The 23,983-nt window shown below is 39.1% G+C and overlaps 1 protein-coding gene across 1 annotated transcript in view; it reads right to left on the bottom strand.

The window, feature by feature from the left end:
• The window catches only part of SESTD1 (SEC14 and spectrin domain containing 1), a 150,305-nt gene extending 126,564 nt beyond the window's left edge, over window positions 1-23,741 (bottom strand). Inside the window, exon 1 of the mRNA XM_003907673.3 lies at window positions 23,478-23,741. The gene's annotated coding sequence lies outside the window, so the exon portion shown is untranslated. The remainder of the gene's footprint in view (window positions 1-23,477) is intronic.
• Between the last annotated feature and the right edge of the window lie 242 nt (window positions 23,742-23,983).

Raw genomic sequence — 23,983 nt, forward strand, 5'->3', positions numbered from 1 at the left:
TATGAACGTGTTTAAAACAAATAAAACAACAGAAAGCCTCACTAAGAAAACACACAGTCTTGGCAACCTAACAGAAAATACAAGAGAACCAAATGGAAATTTTAGAACCAAAAAATACAATAATCAAATAAAAGTGCAGTAAATGGGATCAAAAGCAGAATGAGGGCACAAACGAAGGAATCAATAAAACATAGTAGAAATTGCATGATAATAACAAGAACACAGACTGAACAACAAATGAACAGATCCTCAAGGACCACTGAGACTATATGAAAGACCAAACATTTGTTCATTGGAGTCCCAGAAGTAGAGGAGAAAGGGAAGGGAGGATTGAAAAAGTACTTGAAGAAATTAAGGGCTAAAAACTTCCCTAATTTGGCAAACAATCCAAAGACACAGAAGGTGAATGAAGCAGAAAGAGGAGGGACACAGAAAAAAAAATCTGGGCCAAGTTATACCCTAATTAAACTTTTGAAAACTAAAGACAAAGAAAGCATTCAAAAAATAAATGAAATCTTATCTACAAGAGAAAAGAAAAACGATTCAAATGAAAGCAGATTTCTCATCAAAAACCACCAACTGAAGTGGCTCATGATGGGGGCTCAAGCAGGAAGACTGCTCAGGCCAGTTCAATACCAGTCTTGGCAATATAGCAAGATTCTCATCTTCAAAAAAAAAAATTTAGGGCCGGGCGCGGTGGCTCATGCCTGTAATCCCAGCACTTTGGGAGGTCAAGGCGGGCGGATCACAAGGTCAGGAGATCGAAACCATCCTGGCAAACATGGTGAAACTCTGTCTCTATTAAAAACACAAAAAATTAGCTGGGCGTGGTGGCAGGCACCGTAGTCGCAGCTCCTGGAGAGGCTGAGGCATGAGAATGGCGTGAACCCGGGAGGTGGAGCTTGCAGTGAGCGGAGATTGTGCCACTGCACTCCAGCCTGGGTGACAGAGCAAGACTCTGTCTCATAAAAAAATAAATAAATAAAAATTAAAAAATAATAAATTAATTCAGAACAGGCAGGAAGGCCTAGACAGAGCAATTAAGCAAGAGAAATAAGAGGCATATATCTAAGAAAATAAGCCAAATTATCTCTTATCATTGTAATATGATTTTATACCTAGAAAACACTAAAGCCTCCATCAAAAGGCTCCTAGAACTGACAAACGGGCTCAGTAGAGTTTCAGGATACAAAAACAATGTACGAAAATCAGTAGTACTTCTACACACCAATAACATTGCAGGTGAGAGTCAAATCCAAAACACTATCCCATTTACAATGCCACACACACAAAAATAAAATACGTAGGAATACATCTAACCAAGAAGGTAAAAGATCCCTACAGAAAGAACTATAAAACACTACTTAAACAAGTTATAGAGAACACAAACTAATGGAAAAACATTATATGTTCATGAATTAGAATAATCAACATCATGAAAATGGCCATACTGCCCAAAGCAATCTACAGATTTAATGCAATTCCAATCAAACAACCAATATCATTTTTCACAGAATTAGAAAAAACTATTCTAAAATTCATCTGGAACCAAAAAAGGACCCAAGTACCCAAAGCAATTCTAAGCAAAAAGAACAAAGCCAGAGGTATTACATTACGCAACTTCAAACAATACTATAAGGCTACAGTAACCAACACAGCATGATACTGGTACAAAAACAGACACATGGACAAATGGAACAGAAAAGTGAACCCCAAAATACAGACAAACCTCAGCCATCTGCTCTTGGACAATACAAGCAATGGGAAAGGACTCCCTATTCAGTAAATGCTGCTGGGATAACTGGCTAGCCATGTGCAGAATGAGACCGGACAGTACCTTTCACTATATACAAAAATTAACTCGAGATGGATTAAAGACTTAAATGTAAGACCTAAAAGCATAAAAATCCTACAAGAAAACCTAGGAAATACCATTCTAGACATCAGCCTTGGCAACATGACTAAGTCTTTAAAAGCAACTGCAACAAAAACAAAAATTGACAAGTGGGACCTAATTAAACTAAAGAGTTTCTGCACAGCAAAAGAAACTATCAACATAGTAAACAGACAACCTACAAAATGGAAGAAAACATTCACAAATTATGTATCTGACAAAGGTCTAATATCCAGAATCTATAAGGAACTTAATTCAACAAGCGAAAAACAAACAACCCTATTAAAAAGTGGGCAATAGACATGAACAGACATTTCTCGAAAGAAGACATACAAGCAGCCAACAAACCTGAAAAAAATGCTCAATATCACTAGTCATCAGAGACATGCAAACATACCTGCCAGAATGGCTATTATTAAAAAGTCAAAAAAAATGACAGATGATGGCAAGGCTGCAGAGAAAGGATAACGTTTACATACTGTTAGTGGGAATGTAAACTGGTTCAGCCACCAGTGGGGAAAGTAGTTTGGAGATTTCTCAAATAACTTAAAACAGGACTACCATTCGACCCAGCAATCCCATTACTAGGTATATATCCAAAAGAAAATAAATTGCTCTACCAAAAAGACACATGCACTTCTATGTTCATTGCACCGCTATTCACAATAGCAAAGACATAGAATCAATCTAGGCACCCAACAATGGTGGACTGGATAAAGAAAATGTGGACAAATATACCATGGAATACTACATAGCCATAAAAAAAGAAGGAAATCAAGTCCTTTGCAGCAATATGGATGCAGCTAGAGGACATCATCTTAAGTGAATTAACAAAGAAACAGAAAACCAAACACCACATGTTCTCAGTTGTAAGTGTGAGCTAAACTATGGGTATACAGAGACATAATGATAACAAGAGACACTGTAGCTACCGGGGGCGGGGCGGTAAGGGCTGAAAAACTACCTATTGGGTACTTTACTCACTACTTGGGTGACAGGACCATTCATACCCCAAACTTCAGCATCATGTACTACACCCATGTAACAAACTACATGTGCACCCATATGTACCCCATGGATCTAAAAGTTGAAAGTATTTAAAAAAAAAATATATATATATATATATGAGGTGGTGTACACTTGTATCCTAGCTACTTAGGAAGCTCCAGCAGGAGCCTCACTAAGCCCAGTACCTTGGGGCTGCAGTGAGCTATGATCTTGCAACTACACTCCAGCCTGGGTGACAGTGCAAGATGTCATCTCTAAACAAAATGAATGAATGAATTTTTTAAGAAAACAAAACCAGCTGGGTGTGGTGGCTCACACCTGTAATCCCAGCACTTTGCAAGGCCAAGGCAGGTGAATTGCTTGAGATCAGAAGTTCAAGACCAGCCTGGCCAACATGGTGAAACCCTGTCTCTACTAAAAATACAAAAAAATTAGCCAGGCATGATGGCGCACGCCCGTAGTCCTAGCTACTCAGGAGGCAGAGGCAGGAGAATCATTTGAATCCAAGAGGTGGAGGTTGCAGTGAGCCAAGATTACACCACTGCACTTCCGCCTGGGAGATAGAGGGAGACACTGTCTCAAAAACCAAAAACAAAAACAAAAAAAACATGGATGCCAGAAGAGAGTGGTACAATATTTTTCAAGTGATGAAACAAGACTATCAACCCAGAATACTATATTCAGTAAAAATATATTATAGGCTAGAGGGAGAAATCAAAACATTCTCAAAGGAAGAAAAACTAAGCAAAACTTTTACTGACATATATACCGCAAAAGAATGGCTAAAAGAAAATTTCTAAATAGATAATGGTAAAAGAGGAAACCACAGAAGAGTGGGAACAAACAAACAAAAAAAGGTAGTAAGCAAAAATAAGGGAAAATACAATAGGCTTCCCTTGTCTTGAGTTGTCTAAAATATGTTTGACACCTGAAACAAGGATATAACTGTCTGACATGATTCTAAATGTCTGTACAGGAAACACTGTAAGACAATTACATTACAAATAGGGTAAAGAGCCATAAAGGAGGTAAGGTTTCTACACTTCACACAAACTGGTTAAATGATGACAACAGTAGACTGTAATAAATTATGTATATAATATTAATACCTAGAGCAACCACCAAAAAAGATACACAAAGAGATACACTCAAAAACAAAACACATAAATCAAAACAGTATTCTAAAATATGCTTGCTGGGTATGCTGGCTCATGCCTGTAATCCAGCATTTTGGAAGGTTAAGGCAAGAGGATTGCTTGAGTCCAGGAGTTTGAGATCAGCCTGGGCAACACAGCATGTTGGCAACATAGCAAGACCCTACCTCTACAAAACATTTTTTAAAATTAGCCAGATGGGCTGGGCACATTGGCTCACATCTGTAATCGCAGCACTTTGGGAGGCTGAGGCAGACAACTCACAAAGTTAGGAATTCAAGACCAGTCTGGCCAATATGGTGAAACCCCATCTCTACTAAAAATACAAAATTAGCCAGGTGTGGTGGCACATGTGTGTAGTCCCAGCTACTTGGGAAGCTGAGGCAGAAGACTCGCTTGAACCCAGGAGGTGGAGGTTGCAGTAAGCCGAGATCTCGCCATGGCACTCCAGCCTGGGCGACAGAGGAAGACTCTGTCTCAAAAAAAAAAAATTAGCCAGATATGGTGGCACACACCTATGGTCCTAGCTACTTAGGGGGCTGAGGTGGGAGGATCACTCAAGCCCAGTAGCTATAGTGAGCTGTGATGGCACCAGTGCACTCCAGCCTGGGCAACAGAATGAAACCTTGTCTCAACAAAATAAAATATGCTCAAAGAACCCATAAAAAGGGAGGAAAAAGAAAACAGATAAGAGAAACAGAGATGAATAGAAAATAAAATGGCAGACGTAAGCCTTAACACAGCAACAACTACAGTAAATATATTAGTGTAAATATAGTCATTAAAAAACATGTTAATAGAGTAGATTAAAAAACATGACCCAACTAATTGCTCCCTACAAGAAACTCACTTCAAATATACTAAAAAGGCAAGCTAAAAGTAAAAGGATGGAAAAAATAAATCATGTAAACATTAACCAGGCCGGGCCGGTGACTCATGCCTATAACCCCAACACTTTGGGAGGGCGAGGCAGGCGGACCACGAGGTCAGGAGTTCGAGACCAGCCTGGTCAGTGTGGCGAAACCCCGTCTCTACTAAAAATACAAAAATTAGCTGGGTGTGGTGGCGTGCACCTGTAATCCCAGATACTCAGGAGGCTGAGGCAGGAGAATTGCTTGAACTCAGGAGGCAGAGGCTGCAGTGAGCCGAGACCATGCCACTGCATTGCAGCCTGGGTGACAGAATAAGACTCCGTCTCAAAAAAAAAAAAAAAAATTAACCAAAGAAAAGTGAGAATGGCTATGCCAGAGATAGAGATGTACATTTTATAATGATAAAAGGGCCAATTCAACAAGAAGACATAGCAATCCTAAATGTGTACGCACCAAATAACAAAGTTGAAAAATATGTGAAGCAAAAACTAAAGAACCAAAAAGACAGACAAACGCACAGTTATAATTGTAGATATCTCTTCAATATCTCTTGCTTTCTTTCTCTCTCTCTCTCAACAAGTGTCTATCGAACAACTACACAGAGAATCAACAAGGATGCAGAAGAACTCAACACTACATCAACCAACCAGATCTAATCAACATTTATAAAACAATCCACCACAAAAAAGCAGAATACAAATTGCTTTCCAAATGCACATGGATCACAAACTAAGATAGATCATACCAAGACAGACCTGAGCAATAAAGCAAATTTCAACAAACTTAAAATAACAAAATCATACAGAATCTCTTCTCTGACCCAAATGGACTCAAACTGGAAATCAATAACAGAAAGATAAAAGAACAATCTTCAACCACTTAGTAACTAAGTAACATTTCTAAAAAATCTCATGAGAAGGTGGCAGAGTGAAAGTAGGTTAGTGGTAAAACTCATTAGAAAGATCTACTCAGCAGTCTGCCCAAATCCAACTTTGAGGAGTTTATGAAATAGGAATTAGTCTCCCATTATATATATATATATATATATTTTTTTTTTTCTCTACTTTGTCCATGTTGAGGATTGTCTCCCACTTTCAGATTCCACTTGGGCATATATTCTTTTATTATCGACCTAGGTAATATGTATAACTATAATAGCAGTCAAGGCTGGGCACATATTTTTAAAGTATTTATTTTACTTGTTTTTCTAATTGAAAAATAATTGTACATATTCACGGGATACATAGCAATGTTCTGATATATAACGTATGCTGATGAGATCAAGGTAGTTTTTTTTTAAATTTAATTCCAACTTAGTATACATTATGTAAGACCATTTCATCCAATAAAAGCCTAAGTCTAGATGCTGCATGAGGGATGGGGCATATTAAAAATAAATAAATGAAGCATAAGTTCTTATAACATTTACAAAAGTCTAGAAAACTCAGCTTCAGAAGATGGAAGTTGCCCAAAGTTTTGTTTGTTTTTGTTGTTGTTTTTTTTAAGATACAGGGTCTTTCTTGCTCTGTCACCCAGGCAGGAGTGCAGTGGCACCTTCCTAGCTCACTGCAGCCTAGAACTCTTTGTCTCACACAACCCCTCCCACGTCAGCTCCTAAGTAGCTAGGACTACAGGCATGTACCACCACACCTAGCTAATTTGTTAATTCTTTTTTTTTTTTTTTTTTTTTTTGTAGAGACAACATCTCGTTATGTTGCCTAGGCAGGTCTTGAACTCCTAGGTTCAAGGGATCCTCCTGCCTTGGCCTCCCAAAGGGCTAGGGTTACAGGCATGAACCACCATGCCTGGTTAAAGGATGTTATTTCTGACAGTGTTAGTTAGGATGGTAAATAATTAGCAATGGCTTAAATGTACAGTAGATACACGAATAAACAGCAATTTACACTACCTAAGAGCCAAATAGGAAGTCTCAAGGGAAATAAAAAAACATATTGAACTGAATGAAAAATGAAACTACAATATATCCAAATACATGGAACATAGCTAAGGCCATGCTAAAGGGAAATTTATAGCACTAAATGTATACATTAGAAAAGAGGAAAAAAATTTCAAAACAATAATTTAAGCTTCCATCTCAAGAGCAAAATAAACCCAAAGCAAGCAGAAGGGGAAAAAAAGAAAAAAAAAAAAAAAAAAAAAAAAAAGAGAGACAACACAGATTACCAATATTTCGAATGCAGCAGAGATATCATGGCAGCCTCTGAAGACAGCAAGAGAGAGTACTACGAACACCTCTACACACTTTGATTAAATGGGCCACTTTCTCAAACTATCACAATCCATCTAATATAAAATAGATAATTTGAATAGTTCTTTAGTTATCAAGTAAAATAAATTCATAATTTATAAAACTCAAAAAGAAAAAAGAAAAAAGAAATCTCCAAGCCCAGGTGGAGAAGTCTACAAAATATTTTAAAAGGAATTAACACCAATTCTACACAGTCTCTTCCAGAAACAGAAGAGAATTGTCCATGTTGAAGATTGAAACAGAAAAGAGAAACAGAAGAGGAGGGAACACTTTCCATTTCATTTTATTAAGTTAATAATACACTAATGCCAAAACTAGGCAAAGATATGAATATAAACCTAAGAATCCTAAACTAAATATTAGCAAATAGTATTCAGCAATACACAGCAAGATTATACAAAGTAATCAAGTGGGGTTTATTGTAGGGATGGCAAGTTGACTGAATATTGGAAAATCATATTAACAAGCTAAAGGAGGTAACAATCACATAATCATGAACTCTTGCAAAAAAAGCAATAGGCAAAATTCAGTACCTACGAAACCTCTTAGAAAAATATGAATAAAGGGGAACTTCATCAACTTGATGAAGAGTTTGCATTAAAAACTTAAAGCTAATATTATATTCAATTGTGAAAGACTGAATACTTTGTCCTAAGATAAAGAACATGGCAGCCAGGCACAGTGGCTCAGACTTGTAATATCAGCACTTTGGGAGGCCAAGGTGGGAAAACTGCTTTAGCTCAGGAGTTCAAGACCAACCTGGTCAACATAGGGAAATCCTGTCTGAAGAACAACAAAAACAAAAACAAAAAACAAAAAAATTAGCTGGGTGTGGTGGTGCCCACCTGTGGTCCTAGCTACTCAGGAGGCTGAGGTGGAAGGATCACTTGAGCCCAGGAGGTCGAGGCTGCACTGAGCCATAATTACATCACTGCACTCAGCCTGGGTGACAGAGTGAGACCCTGTCTTTAAAAAAAAAAAAAAAAAGAAAAAAAAAGAACATCGCAAGTATGTCTACTTTCGCCAATCTTTTCAATACAGTTCTGGAAGTTCTAATCAGTGCAATAACAAGGGAAGGAAATAAAAGGCATACAGATAAAAGAAAAGAAGTAAGACTACCCCTATTTGCAAATAATTGCCTATATAGGAAATCCCAAGAAATCTAGCAAAAAATCCTAGAACTAGTGAGTTCTGTACGGCTGCAGGATATAAGACAAACATATAATACTAGCAATGAACATATGAACAATGAAATTTAAAAAACAATACCATTTATAATCACTCCAAAAAAATTAAATACTTAGTTATAAATCTAACAAAATATGTATAATACTTGTGTGCTGGAAACTACAAAATACTGATGAGAGAAATCAAAGACCTATAAAACACTGACAGACATAACATATTCATGGATTTGCAGACTCACTATAGAAATGTGCCAATTATCTCTCAATTTATATGAGTTAAATGCAATTCCTAGCATAATTCTATCAAAATTCTTTGTAAATATAGAAAAAAAATTATCCTAAAAGTTACATACAGAGGCAAAGAAAGACTACGTAAAACAATTTTGGAAAACAATACAGTAGAAGGAATCAGTTAACCCAATAAATGAATAAAACAGGAAAACTCAGAAATAGAAACACACAAATATGCCCAATTGCTTTTTGACAAAGGTACAAAAACAACTCAATGGAGAAAGATTGCCTTTCCTACAAATGGTGGTGGAGCAACTGAATATCCACAGGCAAAAAGAAAGAAAGGACGGACGGACGGACGGAAGGAAGGAAGGAAGGAAGGAAGCAAAGAAAGAAGAACCTTGACCTAAGTCTCACACCTTATACAAAACCGATCATGGACTTAAATGAAAAGTGAAAAACTGTAAAACTTTTAGAAGAAAAGTTTTCCAAAATTTTCAGGATCTAGAGCTGGAATTTCATCAAAACTAAAAACATTTGTTCTGTGAACAACCATCTTAAGAGAATGAAAAGACAAGCTATAGAGTGGGATAAATTACTTAACAAACCACATATTCAACAAAGAACTAGTTTCTAGAATATATAGAGAAGGCTTGAAACCCACCAGTTTAAAAAAAAAAAAATCCAAATAGAAAACAGGCAGAAGGGCAGAAGTCATGAACAGACATCTCATCAAAGAGGATATACAGATGACGAGCACATGAAAAGATGTTCAACATCATTAGCCACCAGGAAAATACAAATTAAAACCATAGTGAGACATCACTACAAACCTATCACAATGGCTAAACAAAACAAAACAAAACAGTGAAGAATCAAATTGCAAAAAAACTGGATCACTCATATTATTATTCTCCTAGAGCAACCATAACAAAATACTACAGACTGGGTAGCTTAAACAGCAAAATGTCTTTTCTTACAGTTCCGGAGGTTAGAAGTCCACGATTAAGGTATCAGCAGGTTTGGTTTCTTCTGAGGTCTCTTTCTTTGGCTTGCAGGTACTATCTTTTTTCTGTGCCCTTTCATGGTCTTTCTTTTGTTTGCACATATCCCTGGTGTCTCTCTGTGTGTTCAAATTTCTTCTTTTAAGGATATCAGTCAGATGGATTAGGGCCCACTCTAAAGACCCAATTTCAACAAAAATCACTTTTTAGAAAAATCTGTTTCCAAATACAATCACATTCTGAGGTACTAGGGGTTAGGGCTTCAACATATGAAATTTGTGGGGATATAATTCCATCTTTAACATTCATATATTGTTAGAGGGAATTTAAAATATTAATAGTACAGACACTATGGAAGACAGTTTGGCAATCTCTTTAAAACCTAAACATGCAACTACCATACAACTTGGCAATTGAACACTTAGGCATTCATTCCAGAGAAATGAAGAGTGATGTTTACACAAAAACCTATACATGACCGTTTACAGCAGCTTTACTCATAAGAGTCAAAAGCTAGAAACAGCCTAGATATCCTTCAATGGGTGAATAAACCGTGGTACATCCATACCACAGAATACTACTCAGCAATAAAAAAGGAACTATGGAAACAGAGTAATAACCTGTGTATGAATCTCCAGTGAATTATGCTGAATTAAAAAAAAATCCCAAAAATATATATACAATAAGATCCCATTTATACAGGACTCTTGAAATGACAAAACTATAGAAATTGGAGAATAATGGCTGCCAGGTATTAAGGAGGAAGTAGTGAGTGAGAAGGAACTGGGTGTGGCCACAGAAAGAAACTCTTTATATCTTGCTACACATGGGTGGGAAACTTACCCGAAATCTTTTTTGTACTTTCTAATATTTGAATGCTGTATTCTAAAATAAAGTACAAGAATAATAATGGTCACACAGGGGTGGATGAAGATATATTAGTTACCATATGTGGAATGATTAAGGAGGGCCAGGTTCTGTCTAATCCAGACCTGTCCTTGCTCCAACACCAGTGCTTCCAATCACCAGTCTATGCTCAATGTTTAAATGTCACCCAAAGCAACAACTGCAGGGTCCAGCACTATCCTGCACAAGAGATGTACTACAGACTGAATGTTTGTGTCCTCCCCCACAAATTCATACATTAAAATCCTAACACCTAATGTGAGAGTATTAGGAGATGAAGCCTTTGGTAGGTTATTAGTTCATGAGGGCAGAGACCTAATCAGTGAGATTTATATTCTTATAAGAGATCTGGAGAGTTCCCTTGCCCCTTTTCCCATGTGAAGATACAGAAAGAAGATGGTCAACTACAAACCAAGAAGCTGGCCCTCACCAGACACAAAATCTGTCATAATTGGATCCTGGATTTCCCAGCCTCCAAAACCGTAAGAAATAAATTTTTCTTGCTCATAAGCCACCCAGAATATGGTATTCTGTTATAGCACCCTGAATGGACTAAGACCAGATGTAAATTATAAAATTATCTCTCCTATCAACATTCTTACTTCCACAGTATCTGATGTCAGCAAAGTGTTAAGGAGAATGGCAATAATTTGCTTAAATGATTCACACTAAGGTATGAGTAATTGATAGGCTTAAATATTCTCTCAAAGTTCAAAAGCAGTTTAGCTCAAATAACATTTGAACGGAAACTGTATGTTCAGAGCAGAATTAAACTGTAGTACAGGTGTTGTCAACTGCTTAATTCAGAGGCCCTAACGCATCCACTCACTCTATTTCTAATCTTGGAGTTCTTAGGTATTTTGAAAGTAAATGGGATACAAATACTAAATTATAAAGTAGTAGTGGCTTACGCCTCACCACAACTCAAGATGCGTATCTGGTTAGCTGCCTGTCCTACTGGGGGAAATCTCTGGTATACAGCTTTCATCTGGCTGTGAGTAAAGGTAATTCAAGATCTAGTAAAAACTGTAAAAATCCCTGTTTGTCTTCTGAGCTGCCTTTAAGCTCCCCTTTCTCTCATCTTTCCAGTTCTCTATAGCATCCTTTCTACCTCCTGCCTCAGAAGTCCACTATTTTCCACCTTCCTCTATCAAATCAGAAAAAGATTTAAACAAGGACTGAACTGTCTTTTTAAATGCTTGTCTTGCACTTCAAGGCAGCTAAGAGGTATTTTTACCTTTTGGTTTGACTTGGTTAAATTGAGGAAGTAGGGGCTTTATTTGTTTTTTATTTTGCTGGGTCCACTAGAAAAATTGTTTCAGTACAAATACTACATCTGGGAGAATTTGGCCCAAAAAGTTAATAGTTGACTTGACCTCTCTTTTGTCCCTGCCACTCTTTTAAACTTAATTATTCAGAACCCAAGACTCAAGTTGCAAAGATTCAGATGTTATTTTCATAGTGTCTACTTCCCTCCCCTGGTTTGATACCCCTTTCCTTCTTTCAGCATGGTGACCATTTTTGTATATCTTCCTCCCTTCCAACCCCCAGGAATCTGTTCATCTGTTCTCACATCCCAAAGTTCTTACAGCCTCCATCCGGTGAGGAGTAAATGAACTATAAAAGTCTGGGGAGAAGAGAGGCATAAAATACATAGGTGGTTAGGCTGACCTCACAGACTTCCAAACATAAAACTCAAACATGGGAAAAGAGCAAAGGACCACCACCACTACTACTCCCATCCAGCTGACAAAAAGTAAGATTCAACACTTTTGTTTTTTAGAGTGTATGTCTTAAAATAAATCACCAGTACTTCTTAAAACTTCCATTAAAAAAAAAAAAACCTCGGAAAAACTGTCAAGAGGAGACTAAGGAGAAATGACAACTAAATGCAATCTTGTTTTCTGGATGGTTCCTGAAACAGAAAAAGAACTTTAATGGAAAAACTGGTGATATCCAAAGCAAGTCTCCAACAGTAACATACTGATGCTGGTTTCTTAGTTTTGACAAATGAACCACAGTAGGATACTGTCAGTGGAAACTGAAACTGGGTGAGGTGTATATGGGGACGTTGTACTATTCTGCAACTGTTCTGCAAATCCAAAATTATTCTAAAACAAAAAGTATATTTAAAAATAGAAAAGATGAAAGCTTTTAATGTAATTTTCCAAGAAGTAAAAAAAGTAAGGTACAGAACACTATGTGACATAGAAGAAGCAATATAGGAATAGGTACTGAAGTATCGTTTGTATAAAAAGGATGGGAAACCATATGCATATACATAAAATATTTCTGGAAGAATACATAAGAATCTGATGACACTGACTTTGTGGAGGAGAGAACTCAGCAGTTGAGTAGGAATGAAAGGAAGAATTTTTAATGTGTCCTCTTACACCTTTTAAATTTAGAGGCCAGGCACAGTGGCTCACACCTATAACCCCAACACTTTAGGAGGCTGAAGCAAGCGGATCTGCTTGAGCTCAGGAGTTGGAGACCAGCGCGGGCAACATGGCAAAACCCTGACTCTATAAAAAATACAAAAATTAGCCAGGTGTGGTGGCACGCACCTGTAGTCCCAGCTACTCAGGAGGCTGAGGCAGGAGGATCACCTAAGCCCAGAAGTTTGAAGGTGCAGAGAACCCTGACTGCACCACTGCACTTCAGCCTGGGTGGCAGAGACAGATCTTGTCTCAAAAACAAAAATAAAAATAAAAAATAAAATTTGAAACATATTAATGTATTACCTATTCAAAAAATAATTAACTTTTAAATAAAAAGGATGACCAGGAGCTGAACTAAGACAAAGACTATGGAAAGAATGTAGAGGATTAATGAGAAAAAAAAAATTTAGGAGCTAAAAGAGAAAATCTAATCTACTCCATCTATCCATTAAGGCTTCCTACATCCCCTTCCTCACTTTTTCCACCAACCTCATTTCTCCTTAATGTACTACAGACTTTTTATTCCAGCTGAACCAATCTGACTGCTAATTCCAGAGTCACCACCATTTTTCCCCAAATTCGCATCACTCCCTGCAAAACCTAACTTTAAACTTAAAAGCCACCCACCTATGTGCTATTTAGCATTCTGAATATTCTATCTATACCAGGGACAGCAAATACAGGCACTAACGCCATCACTACGCCTACTCACAACAATAAACACCATTCAATGATCACAGTATCCTTTCCCACTAAATCCAGAAGCTATATCCAACTAACTTCTCAATGCAGTCTTCTAGGCAGTCTTCACTATCAATTAAAGCTAGCCCATGAAATAAAACATACTTGCCATATCTAGTCCCTACTATATTAATCTGTTTGCCTCGAAATATTTGCCATGGATTTTATGTATATCTACATGCAGATCTCACTTTAATACACTTTGCTTTACTGTGCTTTGCAGATACTATTTTTTTCACAGATTGAAGGTTGGTGGTAATCCTAAGTGGAGCAAGTTTGTCAGCTCATTTTTCCAACAGCACGTGTTCACTTTGTGTTTCTGTGTCCCATGTTGGTAATTCTCACAATATTTCAAGCATTTTCATTATTATTGTATCTGTTATGGTGATCTGTGATCAGCGATCTTTGATGTTAATTGTTTGGGGGTACCATGAATCACACCCATATGACAACGAACTTCATCAATACATATCATGTATATTCTGACTGTTCCACTAAATGGGGGTTCTCCTGTCTCTCTCCTTCTCCTCAGGCCTCTCTATCCCAGGAGACACAATAATATTGAAATTAGGCCAATCAATAATCCTACAATGGCCTCTAAATATTAAAGTGAAACGAGGAGTCACATTTCTCACTTTAAATGAAAAGCTAGAAATGATTAAGCTTACTGAGGAAGGTATGTCTTTAGACAAGGGAGGTCAAAAGCTAGGTCTCTAGTGAGTTAGTCAAGCTGTAAATTCTAAGGTAAAGTTCTTGAAGGAAAGTCAAAGTGCCACTCCAGAAAACATACGAATGATAAGAAAGTGAAACAGCCACATTGTTAATATGGAGAAAGGTCCAGTGGTCTGGATAGAAGACCAAACCAGCCACAACATTCCCTTAAGCCAAAGCCTAATTCAGAGCAAGACACTACTTCTAGTCAATTCTATGAAGGCTGAGAGGTGAGGAAGCTCCAGAAGGCAAGTTTGAAGCTAGTAGGAGTTGGTTCATGAGGTTTAAGGAAAGAAGTCATCTCCATAACATAAATGTACAAGATGAAGCAGCAAGTGCTGATGTAGAAGCTGCAGGACGTTACCAAAAAAATCTAGCTAAGATAACTGATGGAGGTGGCTACACTGAACAACAGATTTTCAAAGTAGATGAATCAGCCTTCTATTAGACAAAGATGTCATCTAGGACTTTCACAGCAAGAGAGAAGTAAATGGCTTCAAAATTTCAAAGGACAGGCTGACTCTTGTTAGGGGTTAAAGCAGCTGGTGACCTTAAGTGAAAGCCGATGCTCATTTACCATTCTGAACAGACTGAAATCTACTCAGCCTGTTCTCTACAAATGGAATAACAAAGCGTGGATAACAGCATAAGTGCTTACAGCATGGTTTACTGAATCTTTTAAGCCTACTATTAAGACCTGCTGCTCAGACAAAAAAAAAAAAAAAAAAAGATTCCTTTGAAAATATTACTGTTCATTGGCAATGCACCTGGTCATCCAAGAACCCTGATGGAGATGTACAAGGAAATTAATGTTTCCATACCTGCTGACACAAAAGTCATTCTGTAGCCCATGGATCAAGGAGTAATTTTGACTTTCAAGTCTTATTATTTTAGAAATACATTTCAAAGGCTATAGCTGCCATAGACAGTGATTTATCTGATGGATTTGGGCAAACTGAGAACATTCTAGAAAAGATTCACCAATCTAGACTCCATTAAGAACATCTGTGATTCATGGAAGGAGGTCAAAATATACTGACATAAACAGGAGTTTGGAAGAAGTTGATCCCAGCTTCCATGGATAACTTTAAGGAGTTCAAAATTTCGTGGAGGAAGTAACTGCAGATGTGGTAGAAACAACAAGAGAACTAGAATTAGAAGTGGAGCCTGCAGATGTGACTGAATTGCTGCAATCTCATGATAAAACTTTAACAGATGGGGCCAGGCGCAGTGTCTTACTCATGTAATCCCAGCACTTTGGGAGGCCGAGGCAGGCGGATCACGAGGTCAGTAGATGGAGACCAATCTGGCTAACACAGTGAAACCCCGTCTTTACTCAAAATACAAAAAATTCGTCGGGCGTGGTGGCAGAAGCCTATAGTCCCAGCTACCTGGGAAGCCGCGACAGGAGAATCACTCGAACCTGGGAGGGAGAGGTTGCACTGGGTAGAGATCGTGCCACTGAACTCCAGCCTAGGCGACAGAGTGAGACTCAATCTCAAAAAAAAAAAACAAAACAACAACAACAAAAACTTTAACAGATGAGGAGTCGCTTTATATGGAGGAGCAAAGAAAGTAGTTTCTTGAGATGGAATCTACTCCTAGTGAACGTGCCATAAGCATTGTTCAAATGACAACAAAGGATTTAGAATGTTACATACACTTAGTTGAAAATGCAGTGGCAGGGTTTGAGAGGACGGACTCAAATTGTGAAAGTTCTACTGTGGCTCAAATGCTACCACACAGCATCTCATGCCACAGAGAAATCTTTCATGAGAAGAGTCCATCAACGTGGCATACTTCATTATTGGGGTTTTTTTTTCAATTTTATTTAAAATCAGAACACATCTCATTCTACGTCATAGAATAAGGGAGTCTATCTTGAACCTATTCTGGTTCAGGGGGCTGCCCTTATGAAAAAGAAAAGAAAGCAAGGAAGTAATTACCATAGCTACCCCAAACTTCAAGCAACTACCATCCTGATCAGTCAGTAGCTATAAACATTAATGTAAGACCTTCCACCAGCAAAAAGATTACAACTCACTTAGGCTCAGAGGATCCGTAGCATTGTTAAGCAATAAAGTATTTTTAAATGAAGATATATATAGATCATTTTTTAGACATAATTCTATTACACATTTTGTAAACTACAGTGTGAACATAACTTTTATATGCACTGAGAAACAAAAAACTTGTATGACTTGCTTTGAGATATTTGCTTTACTGTGGTGGTCTGAAACTGAACTGGCAATACCTTAGGGGTATGCCTTTATTTGTATATACCCCATTTTGTTCTGAAAAGGGTTAAAGATACAATAAATGCACTATAACAAGTTAACAAATTAAAAATAAATGCAAAGAATAGAGAAAAGAACCAAAAACGGTGCCAAGAAAAAGGCTAAAAATTGTATAATACAAAAACATATTTACGTGTTCTGCAGTGGGCCACAAATCTAGTTCTGGCTTTCTAGCAGCCATAACAAAAAGGAAAACCCAGGCAATCTAAGAGATACACAGAGAAGTACTCAGAAGGGGAGCTACCCTTGGTAGTTAAATCAAACAGTAATTTTATATAGCAAAAAGAGCCCCATAGAATGATCAAAATATATGAGACACATAACCACCAGTCTTCAAAGGGATAGATGTTTCTCATATTGTCCCTCAGGAGAGACCTATGACACCTTACCAAAGTCCAATGTTGCAAAATTGATTTTACAAAGACAAGACACAAGCTTTAAGAGCTCTTTATTCTTTTACTCAGTTTCTTCCTTCATTGCCTCCCTGATTGATTATAAACTCTTTGAAAACAAGAACCACGTTTTCTAATTCTTATATATAGCTCCAAAGTATTTTGTATTCTGCAGAAAAGAAGCAATGTCAGTGAGAATTTACACAGTGCAATTCAAGCCTTTTCTGATAAAAATTATCTAACCTAAACACAGTAATCCCCACTTCTACTACAAAAATAGGCTAACTGAAGCCCTAATAGATAGAATTCCTAAACTTTCTAAACTATTACTGAATCACAATTCAATTTGTGATCTCTCAACAGCATTTTGTTTCATATATCCCTAGCACAAAGCATGCAGAGATACCAAATCAATATCACTGAACCTGATCAAATAAAATGAAACTCATAAGCAAAAGCTTTGGCAATGCCTAGTAAAGGAAAGACAATATTACTATCTTTCAAGAATATAATCAATAGGTCTTTACAAACCAGCTGACAAAGGCAGGTTCATTTTCTAAATGACTCTGCAAATCTACTAGAAGGCAATGAATTATAATCAGATTACTTCTTTCCAAGAATGTGCAGTTTCTGCATATGCCAAGCTGCTGAAGAACTGTACTTCTTAGCTGTCTCACACACCCGCGCGCGCGCACACACACACACCACTATCAAACCAGCTCTGACCACTAACTTACTAATTTACTTCTCTGCTTTACTTGGTCAAACTGAAAATGAAATTAGGAGTAGGTAATAAATTATTTAGATAAGGTGATTATGAGAAAATGAAGTATCATCTTAAATTGCTACTCTTAAGCATTGGCTTTGGGACACATTAACAATCCTCTATTTGTATTTTATTAATGGAAGTCATTAATAAGTAAGTGGTCTCATCCAACACTGCTTTGTTTATTCATACACTTAGTATTTCAGTTTATAGTAGGTTTCCCCCCTTGGTATTCCCTGTATATAAGGGCACGCCCTATCATCCCAGGAGTGAATAGTTGTAATGAGCCAAAGAATAGTGCCAGGACTGGGAGAGTCCACCAAGTAGACCTTGGAAAATCCAATTCCTGCACCTTTGTTTGTCTATTAGAAAGGGAAAATGGAAATCATCCCTATCTGATAGGATTATTGGAAAAGTTAAATGAGATAAGATGCGTAGTTCTCTAGCCTTTTTTTTTTTGAGACAAAGTCTCACTCTGTCACCCAGGCTGGAGTGCAGTGGCATGATCTCGGCTCACTGCAACCTCTACCTCCCGGCTTCAAGCAATTCTCTGCCTCAGCCTCCCAAGTAGCTGAGATTACAGGCGCCCGCCACCACACCCGGCTAATTTTTGTATTTTTAGTAGAGACAGGGTTTCACCATCTTGGCCAGGCAGGTCTTGAACTCCTGACCTTGTGATCCACCCGCCTCAGTCTCCCAAAGTCCTGGGATTACAGGTGTGAGCCACCGTGCCTGTCTTAGTTCTCTAGCTTTTTTATAGATAAGGAAAACAGAAGGCTCTAAGCACTTAGGTGACTCATCCACAGCCAATGGCTAATAAACATAGGAGAGAACAAAACTCTGACTTATGGCTTAATGTTCTTTCCAACTCACTAAGCAACCGTAAAATAGTAAAACTCAACATCTCAGGTTTGTCGCTGTTGCGTATTCACTACATAGAAAGAAAAAAACACTGACTATTTTGAACATCTACTGCATGCTAGAAACTAATCTCTTTCTTCTTAACTGCCCTATAAAAGAAGGTGTTATCTCATGTTACTGAGAAATTAACTTGTCCAGTCACAAGGCTAACAAGTGACAACACAAGATTAATCCAGATCTGTTTTGTTAATGATTTTCCCTACTATCCTTCTTAAAGAGTGTATTTAGATACCACTGTCTACCAGAATCAAATCACAAATGGCCTGTGAATTTTTACAGATCCTTCTGATTTATTAGTGGAAACCGTCCCTAGCTCCACCATCCTATCTACTTAAATCAGTTCCTATTAGGTTAAAGCATAATTACAATAACTGTAGTAACATATTTACATTTGTATAGCATGTTACAGTTTATTACATTTATTCATTTTGTTAGATGCAACTACTGAGGCGTTTCATATATTAGCTCACATATCATTTAATATTTCAAAACTCTTATGAGGTAGGAATTATTGCCATTTTACAAATAAGAAAATGGGCCAGGTGCAATGGCTCATGTCTGTAATCTCAGCATTTGAGAAGGCCAAGGTGGGCAGATTGCTTGAGCTCAGGAGTTTGAGACCAGCCTTGGCAACACCAAGAAACTTCACCTCTACAAAAAATGCAAAAATTAGCTGCACATGGTGGCACATGCCTGTAGTCTCAGCCACTTGGGAAGCTGAGGTGGGCGAATCACTTGAGCTCAGGCAGTTGAGGTTGCAGTGAGGTATGATCACGCCACTGCACTCTAGCCTGGGCAACAGAGCGAGACCCTGTCTCTAAAGAAAAAAAAAAATTAGAAAGGTCATCTCAGATCTCTCTCTGACCCCAAGTTGTCAGATGATTTCTAGTAAACAATTAAAGGGCAGATATTTTAAACTGTTCCAGAGCACAGAAAAAAGTGAAAAGTTTCCTAATCATTCTCAATCCTGGCTTCATCCTGACACCAACGCCAGGCATGGATAGCAAACTTGAATGAAAACGTAATATTAGATTTATCCTTTGTAATTACATATGCAAAAGTTTAACATATTTAAGTGAAAAACAAAGGAATATGTATAGTATAATCCCATTTGTAAAAGAAAAAACATTGTGAATAGCAACATGTCTTTATGTACGGTAGAATATGAAAATGTATATTTATACATAAATACACACATAAATACAAAGATACAGGTTTGGAAATATACACTTCAAACTGTTAACAGCGGTTTCTCTAACACGGAAGTGGTCTTAGGAGTGAAGAAGGGGAAAGGACAAAGTGAAGGGAGATTTTCAGCTTTTACTCTCTATATATACATACATACTATTCAAATTCTGAAACAGTGGGTTCTAGGATCGGCTATGCCATTAAGAAGCTGTTACTAGGTTGAATCACTCTGACTCTCTTTCCCCGTTGGAAATGTGGAAAGCAGACCTACCTTATTATGATAGAAGAAAAGGAATTTATTTGAAAATGCATAATAAAATCTGATGAATATGTGGCAGTGTGGCCACAACACCTTATTTTTTGTTATTGTTTGGTTTTTTTTTTTCCCTCACTTTGTCACTGGTCAGCCAGACAATCACAAACACAATTTAACTTCTGTATGCCTCATTGAGTGCAGGAAGTAGAGTCAGAAGACCTGAGTTTACATTCAGACTTTGCAACTTATTAACTATAAAGTTAAAAAAACAAGCAAATGATTAAACTTCTTTGCACTTTAGTTTCCTGGCAGTAAAATAGGAATAAACCTACCTTACAGCACCATTTAAAAGATTCAATGAGAAAATTTAAAAGATTAAATAAGAAAATGATACACAAATGGCCAATAAAAACATGAAAAGATGAAATACAAATGAATATCACAATACGATATCTCTTCACAGCCACTAGGATGGCTATCATCAAAAAGACAAACATTAAGTGTTGGCAAGGATGTGGAGACAATGGAATCCTCATACACTGCTAGAAGGGATGTAAAACAGCACAGCAGCTATGGAAAACAGTCTAGCAGATCCTCAAAAAGTTAAACAGAATTACCATATAACCCAGCAATTACACATCTAGGTATACATCCAAGAAAACTGAAAGCATATATACCATACAAAAACTTGTAATTGAGTATCCACAACATTATTCATTATGGCCAAAAGTGGAACCAACCCAAATGCCCATCAATTGAAGACTGGACAAACAAAATGTGGCATAGCCATATAACAAAATAATATTCTGCCATAAAAGGTATGAAGTATTGATATACGGTATAATATGAATAAACCCTGAAAGCATAATGCTAAGTGAAAGGCACAAAAGGCCACATATTATGATTCTATTCACATGAAATGTCTAAAATAGGCAAATCCATAGAGACATAAAGTAAATTAGTGGTTGTCAAATATGGGGGAGGGGGAATAGTAACAAAAGCTACTAGGTACAAGGTTCTTTTTAGGGTAATAATGTTCTTGGGTTAGTGTTGACATTTGCGCAATTTTGTGAATATATTAAAACCACCAAATTGTATACTTTAAAAAAGTGAATTCTATGGCATATGAATTACATCTCAAAGAAAACGATTATAAATATTTAAGTCTCTGCTTTTTCTTTTGAGACAAGGCTGGCTCTGTCACCCAGGATGGAATGGTCCAGTCGTGGCTCACTTCTCTGCTTGCTACTTTTTATTAGTAAATATTCTACTTTCCTCAAGAGGTTGTTCATGTTGCATGTAACAGCTTTAAAAGATCTTTGAAGTTAGCTACTACACAGATTAATGGTATTTTTAGTAAAGTAAAACTACTATAACAGAGAAACTTTCTAAGAATCGGATTAGTTTGGTATAATTTCATTTTTTCAAAAGAAATGTCATTAATACCAAGTTCATTTTTAGAGAGTGGAAAAGCTTCAACAAGTCATTATAAAACACATTATTTTAAAAAGGTCAAAATGCAATACTTTGTTTTCTTAATTAGTGGACATTTCATTTTCAGATACATCATTAGATTACCTGTTTAAAATGTCATTAAATGCCTAGCAATCAACTAAAACCCAAGGAGATGCAACTTCGTGACCTCTACTTACAACTTTCTACATTCTGCATTCTGTTGTCAGATTCCTAGTCCATCACTAGCTCCTAATCTCTTACATCAATTATTCCATTCAATTCTCACTCACAGGGGCTAAAATGTTTGGTAAATGCAATCAATTCATTTTTCTAATGCTGGGGAACTTACTAGAGTGGGCCCAATTTTTAAGGTTAAATTTAGTCCAGAATGTTTGAATATTCAACAAAACGATTTCCTGGAATTTGGAACATAAAAACAGCCTATAGAGTTGTGAAATGCTTTCTAGGTCCCTCGGGAATTTTTTCATGTATTTAGTCGTGGGGCAAAGTATTACGTATAAAAGCTTCCTGGTCCTAGAACAAAGACGTATTTTACTGCTCAAAGCTAAAGGAATTAGTATTGTTACACTAAAATAGCATACCAATGAAACCAGCTAGGTATTGGCATAACCCAAGGTATGTAAACAAAGATAAAGTGTACCTTATTATGCATTCTTCCTTGGGGGGAAAAATTCTCACATTAAGAAAATAAGATTTAGCCAGCCAAAATAGAAAAAATATACACATATATATGTGTCTGTCGGTATGTATAAGGATTAGGATTTTGAGTAGCAATTTAAATTTGATGGTTTGCCAAGCTATGCTGGGATACATGGTGGGCATGCTTGACACAGGCAAAACGTGAAGCAAGAGACGACCTGTCAAACAGCTGCTATCTAGTTACTCCCTCGGCAGCACTTCCAACTTCTCCCGCGATGTCTGTGTATGAGAGAAAGATGTCAAAGCACCAAGAAAACCAAGGGGGATATCAGAGCAACAGCCAAGTCCAAACCGTGCATCCCAGGGTGAAATGCCACCAGTACCCTCAAGAGCTGGTCAGACTGCGGCTCTTTTCTAGTATGAGTCTACCTAAAATAGAAAAACACACAACCACGGACCCTGGCCAACCCGCTCTCTCCTCCCCTTTGTGACTCTCCCAAACGCTGGAGGGATGTTAACCTCCGGCAGGCCCGTGGAAGCCAAGCCCCGCGACCTGAGGAGGCGTCCAGGAGCCTCGGCACAGCCCTGGGGCCTCGAGTCCGTGTCCCCCACCCACCCGACAGGGCCGGTCACCGGTCACACAAAGGAGCCAGCCGCGGGCGCTGGACGTGGGGACTCGCCCCAGAGCCGGGAGCCACATCTGGTTCCTGCACGCTGGCAAAAGAGACCCGCTGGAAATTAAGGATTAACGCCCAAACCTGTTGCACAATTCGGGTCCCTTTCACCCAGAAATGAACAAGGGCGCTCAAGAGCGGAAAAGCGCGCGGCCCGGTCTCTGCGGGCCGCGGCCGCACCCGGCAGACGGCGCGGAGGCAAAGGCGGCCCGCGGGGCTCCCACCTCGGGCGCTTTGTCTGCGGCGGCGGGGGCGGCCAGGGCGCTGGGAGCGGAGGGGCGGCGGCGCGGGGGCTCCCCTCCTTCACTGCGCAGCCCCTCCGCCCCGCGGCCCGCGAGGGGGAAGAAAGCCGGGCCCGCTGCCGCCGCCGCCGCGCCACCGCTGCACCGGCCACCCGGCCGCGGGGCCTGCGCGCTTCTCCCGCCCAGGCCGAGCGGCGGCCACACTCACCTGGCTGGCGCTGACGCTAGCGGCCGGCGGCTCTGGGGCGTTGGGGAGGACAGGGGAACGCTAGCGAGGTGCGGGCGGAGGCGGAGGGCGCGGCGGGAGGAAGGCGGGCTGGGGGCGGAGCGGGCCCGGGCGACAGCAGCGGCGACGGCGGCGGCGGCTCCAGTCACTCGCGGCAAATCGCGTCCCGGCCCCTCCGTGCGTCAGGCGAGAGCGGGGGCGCGGGTGGCCCGGCGACCTCTCGGCACCGCGGCCCGAGCCGCGTCCGCGCGACCCCGCGCACGCCCGGGTGACGGCGGTACAGCGACCCAGCCCGGCGCGGGAAGGGGGAAGCAGGCGGGGCGGGGCGGGGCGGGGCGGGGCGTCCAACCGGGCCTGGGGCTAAGGGCTGGGCGCGAGTGGGACTCTGGCGATCCCGGACGGACCCTGCCGTTCCCACCCCTAGTCGAGGCCCAGGCTCCCCAGGCGGGAGGCAGTCTGGGATAGTGGAAGGGTCCCTAGACCTGAAG

The sequence above is a fragment of the Papio anubis genome, chromosome 10 (assembly GCF_008728515.1).
Source record: "Papio anubis isolate 15944 chromosome 10, Panubis1.0, whole genome shotgun sequence".
In the NCBI taxonomy this organism is placed as follows: domain Eukaryota; kingdom Metazoa; phylum Chordata; class Mammalia; order Primates; family Cercopithecidae; genus Papio; species Papio anubis.